This window comes from Amblyomma americanum, chromosome 3, assembly GCF_052857255.1.
Source record: "Amblyomma americanum isolate KBUSLIRL-KWMA chromosome 3, ASM5285725v1, whole genome shotgun sequence".
NCBI classification, from domain to species: Eukaryota; Metazoa; Arthropoda; class Arachnida; order Ixodida; family Ixodidae; genus Amblyomma; species Amblyomma americanum.
The window spans coordinates 176,184,879-176,194,363 of NC_135499.1; the positions used below are offsets into that span (position 1 = coordinate 176,184,879).

The 9,485-nt window shown below is 53.4% G+C and overlaps 1 non-coding gene across 1 annotated transcript; it reads left to right on the plus strand.

Moving 5' to 3' along the window:
* The first annotated feature begins 1,519 nt into the window (after positions 1-1,519).
* LOC144126490 (U2 spliceosomal RNA) lies at positions 1,520-1,706 on the plus strand. Its single transcript, XR_013313526.1, has one exon. It is a non-coding gene; the product is annotated as a U2 spliceosomal RNA (small nuclear RNA).
* The last annotated feature ends 7,779 nt before the right edge of the window (positions 1,707-9,485 follow it).

Genomic DNA, 9,485 nt, shown 5'->3' on the forward strand with positions numbered 1-9,485 from the left:
AAGCATGATGGAGATTGACAAAGCCTAGTTCATCTCTTCTGTATGGTTAAGGTTGTGTAGTTCATAAATATTATATTATTCTAGCGCATGCTGCTTGATCTTCCTATTTTTTTTCGCATATGACGTGTTTACAACCTCGCATGGATATTCGCGACAACTTGACAGCTTCAATGTAAGGCGAGAAGCCCTTGCGTTTTTGGCACTCGCGCTTGAAAGGAAGCGTGCATTTCTGCCTCGCGATTGAGGGGTATACCCGAGTATTGTGCAAAGCGCTCACCATTGTTGTTGAGCACGTCGCACACGTTGAAGGAAGCGTACGACGGTGCGGGCATGAAACTCGACTCGCAGCTGCAGTTCTTCAGCACGGCTCCCTGTTGACAAAGCTTGAGGCAGAGCTGCGCACGCGGATATACTGGACTTATTGCGACAGAGAATTGAGCACTTTTGCTTACGTGCCGTCTTTGCACGAGGTAATCATGCAACGGGGTTTGCTTCTAATCCATATAGTGGAGCACTCAAGTCACCCTTAAAGATCAAAAGTCTTTAAACTTAGACTTAGAGGTTAACTAGAGCTTAAACTTAGACTTAGAGCTAAATCTACCCATTTATTGCGGGTGAAGGGCAGTCTGAAAAATAGTTTGCACTACTTTAAGACCTGCTGAACAAAGTTTTGAAAAATGTTAAAAGAAACCGCTAGAAAAGAATAGCCCGCGCTCATAAAAAAACTGAGCGTGCAGCTAGCCGACGCCAATGCGAGCTGCACGTGGTTTGTGATGAGCGCTGCTGTACGTGCCGGTGCGCATGAGAATAATTAATGATTTTACAAATCAAGCCATTTTTGGATCGAAACTGGAGCTAGTAATCCAGCACTGCGTTTTTTTTATGAAGAAACTTTTAGGTTACAGCGATACTCTGTTCCAATGAATACTGCATTCTTATTGACCGTTAGAAAAAAATAAAGCTTACTGCTCACTAGAACCGCTGAATTCATGGATCAGTTTTTTGTGAACGCCTGAATAATTATTTTGATGATGAGCACTTGTATAATACAACATTATTTTATTTTACAGGCCATTTCATACGGCTGCAAGAATAATTTGAGTGCTGAATAAAAAAGGCCGCCACCGTCTGGAAGACGTTGTAGCAACGAGCGTTAGCTTTACTGGCCATGCGTAAAACGAAACTCTTTCCGCATTCAGCGGGGCCAGTGAAGAAAACCCTGAGCGGTTCAAAGTAACATAACTTTTCCACCTAGCGGAGCGATCGACGCCTAGCGCCATCTATCAGCGAAATTACGATGCACGTCTACCCGTTGTCGAGTTACAACCCCTCAAGATACTTCCCAAACGGAATTTGCTTCGTTTGGGGTGTCAGGGTGGACCTAAAATTCGGCTTTCGGTGCGATATGGTACCGCTTCAATTAGTAATCGCAAGTATACAATGTTTGCCTATTATTTGATTGTGGTTTTATTTCTATACCACAACCCATAGGGTTTTATTTGCCTACCAAATTCGGTACACAACTGTTCCCGGTTGGGTGACCCTTGTTGTCGGAATATATAGCGGAATAATATCTGATACGGGTCCCATTTGGACCCAATATATATAAACTATTTTTCGAAATATGGCGGAGTTCTTGACGCTTGCTTCACCTCCGCCACAGGTTGTCCCGGTATTGCACTGCCTCCGGGATTGGCCTGGGACATTATAGCGCGCGTCCCTTCTATCCTATCTTTTAGGAGAGCAGAAAGTTGGGCTAGTTGGTTGAAATGCATACTGAAGAAGTTGGCGCGGAAAAACGAGGACAAGCGAGACAAACAAAGACGAGCGCTACTCACAACTGAAGGTTTATTTCATGACGTTTCATGACGTTCATGACGTTTGTTTGTTTTTGTTCTTGTTAGTTTCACTATTTATTCGAGCATTGTCTGGAATAAACCTTCAGTTGTGAGTAGCGCTCGTCTTTGTTTGTCTCGCTTGTCCTCGTTTTTCCGTATCCTATCTTCCTATCCTATCTTTGAATTCTCTACTTTCAGCACGTGGTAGTGATTGTGGCTCAGCTTGAGCCAGTGGGCATGCCTGCGCACTTTCCTTTTCATTCTTCCTGACAGCAACAGCAGCAGCGGAATAAATGTATACTTATATAGCGGTCCCGTAACGGGACAGTTGGTCAGTGCCGTTACTGTGCCCGTCCGCGCGCAGACGTTTCGTTCCAGGTTGCTATCCCGGCGGGCCCCCTGATCCCGTCCCGGAGGTCCCGCCTGCTGAGCCGCTGTCCGGTGCCGCGTCCCTGCCGTGGCAGCCCGGGCGACCTACTCCAGCCATGGAAGTGCCATCTCCAGCACAGCGCCCGACCAAGGCGCAGTGCTTCCTCTTCAGTGTGTCGGAACCTGTTCCGGCCGACACCCTCATCGACACCATCGGGGAGGTAGTCGGATTCGGGTGGCTGCAATACCTGCAGCATCTCGGTAACCTAAGTTTTCTGGCCGCAGTGTCATCGATGGCACAGGCTACGAAGTTGGTGGCGAGAAGTTCTCTACTCCTCGCCGAAAAAGTGGCGCTGGAGCATATGGGAGCTCCAGTGGTTTATGTGACGGTTTACCGTCTCACCCCGAACGTCAGCGATGAGAAGCTGGCCGCGGCGCTCTCAGCCTATGGAAAGGTGGGCTCCGTGACGGAGGTGGATTCCCAGTCGAAGAGACACGTCCAGAACGGGAAGCGGCTGGTAAAGCTGGAGATGACGCGGTCGCCGCCCAACTTCATGATGGTGACCGGAACGCGCGTCATGCTCGAATACAGGGGCAGTCTGTTCCCGGTGCGGCGGTGAGGGCCACCTCGGCACTGCGTGCTCGGCGGTATAGTAGTAGTAGTAAGTGGTTTTTATTAAAATAATATTAAAAAGGAAAGAAAAGATTTTTGCTAGCCCCGCCATCTGCCATCGATACGGAAGCACCTGATCTGGGGCAGCGGAAATAAAGGATAGCAGGCAGAATGAAAAAATGAAATGAAAGAGGTGAGGGAACAGGAACAGACGATAGGGGAGAGGTAATATACACAAACTATTTACGGAATGAGAAATGCATTCAGGTTGTGCGCGTGATTAGTTCATGATGGAGCAATAAAAACACACTCGCGCAACACTATGGTGACTACAACTGGAGTGGGGCGTCCAGTTGTTAATCGTCCAAGGTAGAAGCGGAGCGTTCGGTCACTGCGTGTAACTACCTGGCGTAGGACAGACGGGACGTCAAGCCCGTCGGTTCGAGGAACGCACAGAGGCTCACCAAGGTTGCTCGGCGGTGCGCTGCGGGCGGTGCGGCTGTTACGGCCACATCGCGGCGTGCAAGCGCTGCAGCGGCAGCCACCCGGCGTCAGTCTGCGTCTTGCCGAGATCTTATGCGGTGGCTACGGCTGCCAAAACGTCGCAGGGGCCTGGAGAGCAATCCGGGCCGGTTGAGACTCCGGAGACACCTGGCGGTCCCGAGGAGCCTGACAAGGACGTGGTCGAGGACGATGACAAGTCGTCGACCGCCACGTTGGGGGCCGTTTCTGACGTGACGACTTCCGTCACCACCTCCGACGACGAGTCGCCGGAGAAGGAGCCCGCTGACCAGTGTGACTCGGGGGCCGCTGCCTCGGAGTCGCTCGAATCCGGGATGACCCAGGCCCCATCGTCGCGGCCAGCTGCGGGCCATCACCGCCAGCCTGACATGCAGCGGCTGGCGCCGGTCCCCCACGTCACCTCCGCCAACTTGGAGGCCCTGATGAACGCCCCGCGTTCCCTGCGCTCGGCAGGCCCCGTCCCTGTCCTCTCAGATAAGGAGAGCCCCTCGTCCGGTGCAGCGGTCACCTGGCGCCGCGAAGCCTGCACGCCTGAGCGCGGGCCGCGCTAACAAGGCGCCGCCGGTGGATGAAGCAAAGCGGCAGATCTCCACCACGGACAGCGTCACGCCTTCCTGGGGGGTGTCCGCGCCCCACGACGGCGCCGAGATGGACTTCCCGGACGCCCATTTGTAGCCGCCATGGCGTCGCCTCCACGGCTTGTCGGCCGCAGCGCCTGCGCCCTCCGCCTCTCCTGTGTCGCGCTGGCTTCGGCGCTGCTCAGGGGGCACCGCTGGTCAGCCACCGCTTATCTACAACAGCTGGCAGCCGCCACGGCCTCGCCGGTGCGGCTTAACGGTGGATTATGCGAGTGCTGCGGAGTGTGTGTGTGTGCGCGTGTGACTGGTTTTGTTTGCCCAACCGCGAGTGCCGCACGGACCTTTCCGCGGCCCACAGCGATCAGCGAATCATCGCCTGCCTGCCGCCTCCGGAGAGCTGTCAGCTGGACCCCCTGCACGGGGCTTCACGCCCCCCCCCCCCCCCCCCCCCCGAGCGCTGCCCCTACGCCGGTGTTTGGTCACGCCCACATACTTTTCCCGATGAACTTCACCGTGAGTCCGTCGTGTCCTCTGTCTCAAAGTTCCACAGTATTGTTTTGTTGTCCGGTTTTCCTTTTTTCTCGTCATGATGACATCTTTTCGTTTCTCGTCCTTTAACGCGCAAGGCTTTCGCCATCTCGACAAGCAGCGGGAGGTGCTCCACCTTGCGCGTGCGCATCGGGTAGATGCTTTGTTTTTACAGCACTGCAACTTTCGCTCTCCTGCCGACGTCATGAATTTTCGTTCCCGTTTTAATGTTGATGCCTTTTTTTCGTTAACGAACTCCCGGTGTTGCGCCGTTGGCTTGATCTTCCTCTCGCCGGCGTACAGGTCTAGTGCACATTGCACTTTTGGCATTGATGGGCGCGTCATTGCAGTATATGTGTTTGTGGACGGCCGGAGAGTTCGTTTTGTTAACGTTTTGCGCACCGGTAACGCGTAGCTTAACAAACACTTTCTTCCGGTCAATCGCATCGTAATCTCTTGATCATGTGCCCCATATCTTGCTCGGGGATTTCAACTGTGTCCTCGACTCGTGGCGTGATATCAGGGGGCCGAGCCACGGTGCCTCCAACTTCCATGCCAAAGAGCTGGGCAAACTAGTTCTCCAGCTCAGTCTCCAGGACGCGTGGGTCGCTCTTCATGGCGATGTTTTTGCCGCTACGCGTGTCCGGGGCCAGAGCACGAGCAGGATAGACCGCGTCTACCTTCCCTCCGCTCTGGTGCCGAGTTTGCTAGAGTGCGCGGTAGTACCGTTTCTTAGAGAACCCGGAAACTTGGCGACCACTTCCCGTCTGTGTCTCTTTGCGGGCTACGCCCGGTCGCACCACCGGCCCCCTCACGTGGCTCATGGATGTTTCCGTTTTACGCGATGACCTGTGCCAAGCGGAAATTCGTGCTGAGTTGGCGGCTTCAGCTGCTGAGGTTCGAGATTTCTCTCCCGTAGTGTGGGATGGCTTGAAAGTGTCGCGGAGGAATGTACCCATATGTGCAGCGAAAGCCAGCCGTGTCAGTCTGACCGGCGCGCTTAACTACATCATGAGCCGTATGCGCATTGTGAAGGAGGGCGGCGATTGGACATTTGCCATGCGTGAATATCTGGACACTTTGCGCGTGCAATATCACTGCGTCTTGAAGGGAAGCGCGCGTGCATCGCGTTTGGTGGGAGGCTCTCAACTGTCGGTGGATGACGTCTCCGACCTCGGTTACGCGCGCTCTCTTAGTCAGAGGAAGGCGCGACCGTCGCGTATCGAGGAGGCATCTCTCGGAGACGGCGCGACTTCGTCGGCGCCTTCAGAGATTCATCGTGTTTTCGGGTCTCGCTTTGCGGCGTTCTTTTCGACGCGAGGCCTGCCAGCATAGGGGGACTTTGAAGGAGCGGTCGCGGCTTTCTGCGGTTCGCTTCCCCAGCTCTGAGACGCGGCCTGCGGCGCGCTTTGCTGCCCGACCACGACAGAGGAAATTCTCGAAGCCTTACGGGCGATGAGCCAGTCGACCGCTCCCGGACCGGACGGCTTAGTCGCAGGCTTTTACTCTGCCTTTTCCGAAATCCTCGGGAGCTTGCTGTTCCGGCTGGTGAACAGTTTTTTGGTGTCACGGCAGAAGCCGGCCTCTTTCAGTGTGGGCCGGATTGTGTTGCTGTTGAAGGAAAGCATGCCACCATCGCAGCCCGGGTCTTGGTGGTCCATTACTTCCTCAACCACGATTACAAACTGGTTGCCACGCTACTGGTGAGGCGGTTGCGGGCCTTTTTAGGCAGTCTGGTGAGTCCCTTCCAATCGTGCGCCGGTTCGGGGCGATTTGCCTTCGCCTCGCTGACGTTAACGCGGGACGTATTCGCTTACGCCTGCGCGAAACGGGTCAGCGGAGTTTTCGTGTCCCTCGATCAGGCTAACGCGTTTGACAGCGTGGAGCACGCCTACCTTTTTGCGGTGCTACGCTGCTTTGGCCTGCCGACAGATTTCGTCCATATCGTCTAGCTGTTATACAGCGGCCTGAGGAGCCAGCTTTTAATGAATGGCACTATTGTCAGCGAGTTCGCAGTGACGCGGGGAGTGCCGCAGGAGTGCCCGCTTTTGCCGGCCCTCTTTGGACTGTCACTCGACCCGCTCTTAAGGAGGGCAGTGTTGGACAGGCGCATTCGCGGCTTTACCATGGTTGGTCAGGAGTCTGTCGTTGCCTCCGCCTACGCGGACGACATTTCCGTCTTTGCCAGGGACGCGGACAGCTTCCTGCAGCTTTCCTGCGGATCTTTGAAGAGTACGCTTCCCTCAGGTTCCGAGCTAAACCCGACCAAGAGCAAGCAGCCTCTCACCTTTGGCTCCTTTCGGGGTCCTCTGCCCCGCAGCGATGCTCTTCGTGGGCGCTGTGCAAGTTTGGGGGTCCTGTTCGAACGGGGCGGAGTCTCACCCCGCGCCTGGGAGGAGGTGACGTCGCATGCGACGCGGGCTCTCGCGGAAGCTGCGCCCTATCACCTCTCGTTGAACTCAAAGGTGACGGTTGTTAAAACGCGAGTTCGTGCCTTCGCTTTTTACGTCGCGCGGGAGGCAACAATGCCGCGCCGTACAGCGGGACGGCACGCGTCCCTTATTGGCACTTTTGTGTGGGGCGATGGCCCTGCACTTGTTGCTCGCCACTTTCTTGAACTGCTAATCAGTAGGGGAGGCCTAGGGTTCCGATCCGTCCCCACGGTGGCTCGGGTCCTGGGAGCTAGACTGGTGTCTAGCCTCTTCGAGTCTGAGTGGTACCCAGGCCGTGGTCTCATATGCTTTATTGGATGAGTTCCGTGCGCCGCATCTTATCTCCCCTCAGGCCCGCAAGCTGTGAGGCCGTCTTCCAATTACAGGGCAGTGGCAGGCTTGAAGTCGGCCTTGGACACTGACGCCCCAGCCATTAACATTTTAGAAGCGCCTGCCTCTCGGGTAAGTGAGGTGGTCTGCTGCAGCCGCCTGGGCAGCCGCCAAGCATGGGCAATCTGGGCAGCCGCCGAGCTGCCAAATGAGGTGCGAGACGTTGAGTGGTACAAGCATTGGGGCGTCCTTCCCACGCGCCAGCGCCTGGCCAGGTGGGGCATCGTCCCCAATCAGCAGTGCGCCAATTGCGGCGCCCAGGAAACACTGGAACATATATTCCACCAGTGCGCGGTCGCAAGAACGATGTGCCGCTTAGTTCAACGGATGTTCAGGTTTGCGTCGGTAGAGGGGCCAGGCGTCAACGAGGCCCCTTTGCTCGTTTACTGGTGGACGCCACTATGTTTGTTTTGTGGCGTCGGCGTTGCCTCGCGGAGGCTCGTCGAACCCCCACTCGGGCTATGTACCCGGCGCTGCAGAGCCTGCGCCTCGTCATCTGGGGATACTTGTCTGGCCGGTTAGCAACAGGTGGTGAGGCGCTGTTTCTGTGGTGCTGACACAAACAGATGTTTGAAATAACCAACGGCAGGCTGGAAATGAGGGCTTCACTGTACTAGCCTGCTCCCCATCCCCGTTTTTTATATTGTGATTGTTGCAAATGTGAGATCAATGTGATACTCTGTGCCTTTGAATTTGTCGTTTGCGAGGTTTTTCCCCTTTATGAATGATTGTTCAGTAGTGGAGAGCCAAACTGGGCACTCGGTGTATAATTTCCTTCAAGAGCACTCTTGTGTTTCTTTGTTCTGGTTGACACTGCTGTTTTCTACGTATTTGACTGTAATAAACTTCTCTTTTTACCCATTATAGGATATTTATTGGGGGGAGGGGGTGAGAGGAAAGGGATGGGAGAGCACAACCAATTTTAATGGCTGCCATCTTAGATTCGAGAAACCGAAACTTTGCCGCCATTTCGTCCCCTGAAGTCATACTCACATAGTTACACCTCTATCCACCATATTGAACCATGAAGTAATTACTGGCACGCGGCAGGTGGTTGCTTATACAATGCTATTGTAGATGGCGCTACAAGTCTCAATGCGAGATGTGCTGTTTTCTAGTTGCTACCACAGATCGCGCTGTGATCTCAGGGTGGTAGCAGACCCCACGGAATCTCTAAACGTGATGAGTAGTTGCTGCCACAGATGACGCTGTGATTTCGGGGTGGTAGCAGACCTCACGAAATCTTTAAATGTGATGAGTAAGAGCTAATGCTCTTAAAAAAAACATTTTACAAACAATAATCACGGTGATTGTCTGAAGTTTTCTACCGCTAAAGTAACGGATTGACAAGCATTATTTGATACTGAGCAGCCTGCAGATACGTTATACAACATACATATTTTTTGCCGGCTCAATGAAGAAATTTCGCCGCGCGATATTTTGTATCACATGCAGTTGGGCCCTCCATGCATGATCCTAGTTATCGCTCTGCGAGATCAAACACAACTGGTTCGCTGTTGCAGGTGCAATGGCAGCCTCGTAGTTCAGTGACCCGCGAGAACGCAGTGCTCGAGAAGGCTTGAAATGGCGACTCGGCTAAAAAGTTCAAAACTTTAGCGAGCAGAACAGTAAACTGGAACGTACCGCCCGACTGTAGACTTTTCCCAGCGAAGCATTGGGCTGCAGGCTATTTGGAGGCCATGTTGTCACGCAGTTTGATGGGTAAGGAGCCTTCAGACGGTAGATGCTATTCTGGAAAAAGAGCAGAGGATATTAATGCAAGAGGTTAAAAAACAAACGGCGTGCAGTAGTTGTAAGTTCCGCTACGAATAACAATGAAATGGGCGAGATCATCTCGTCTTCATGTGGTGTCTGTAAACTCTGCAAGACTAATACTGGGGCCAATTGGTGAATCATCTTGAACACGCTATGCGTACACTAAGAGTATGAAATATTAGAATATTATGAATGTTATGAATATTATGAACTACAATATGAAGAAGATTATAGAATGTTATGAATCGAAAACACTAAGAGAGGAAAGGGTGACATTTCAGCCTTGCACTGCACTATAAACTGAAAGGTGCGAAAAGAGAGTAAGCTGTCCTTTGATAAAAGGGAGTGCACTACAAGACGGCTCACTTCCTTTTTTACTCCAGTATAGGCAGAGTATGTGCTTCCGATGCGAATGATAGCAAGCTGCTGCTCAAGGCAC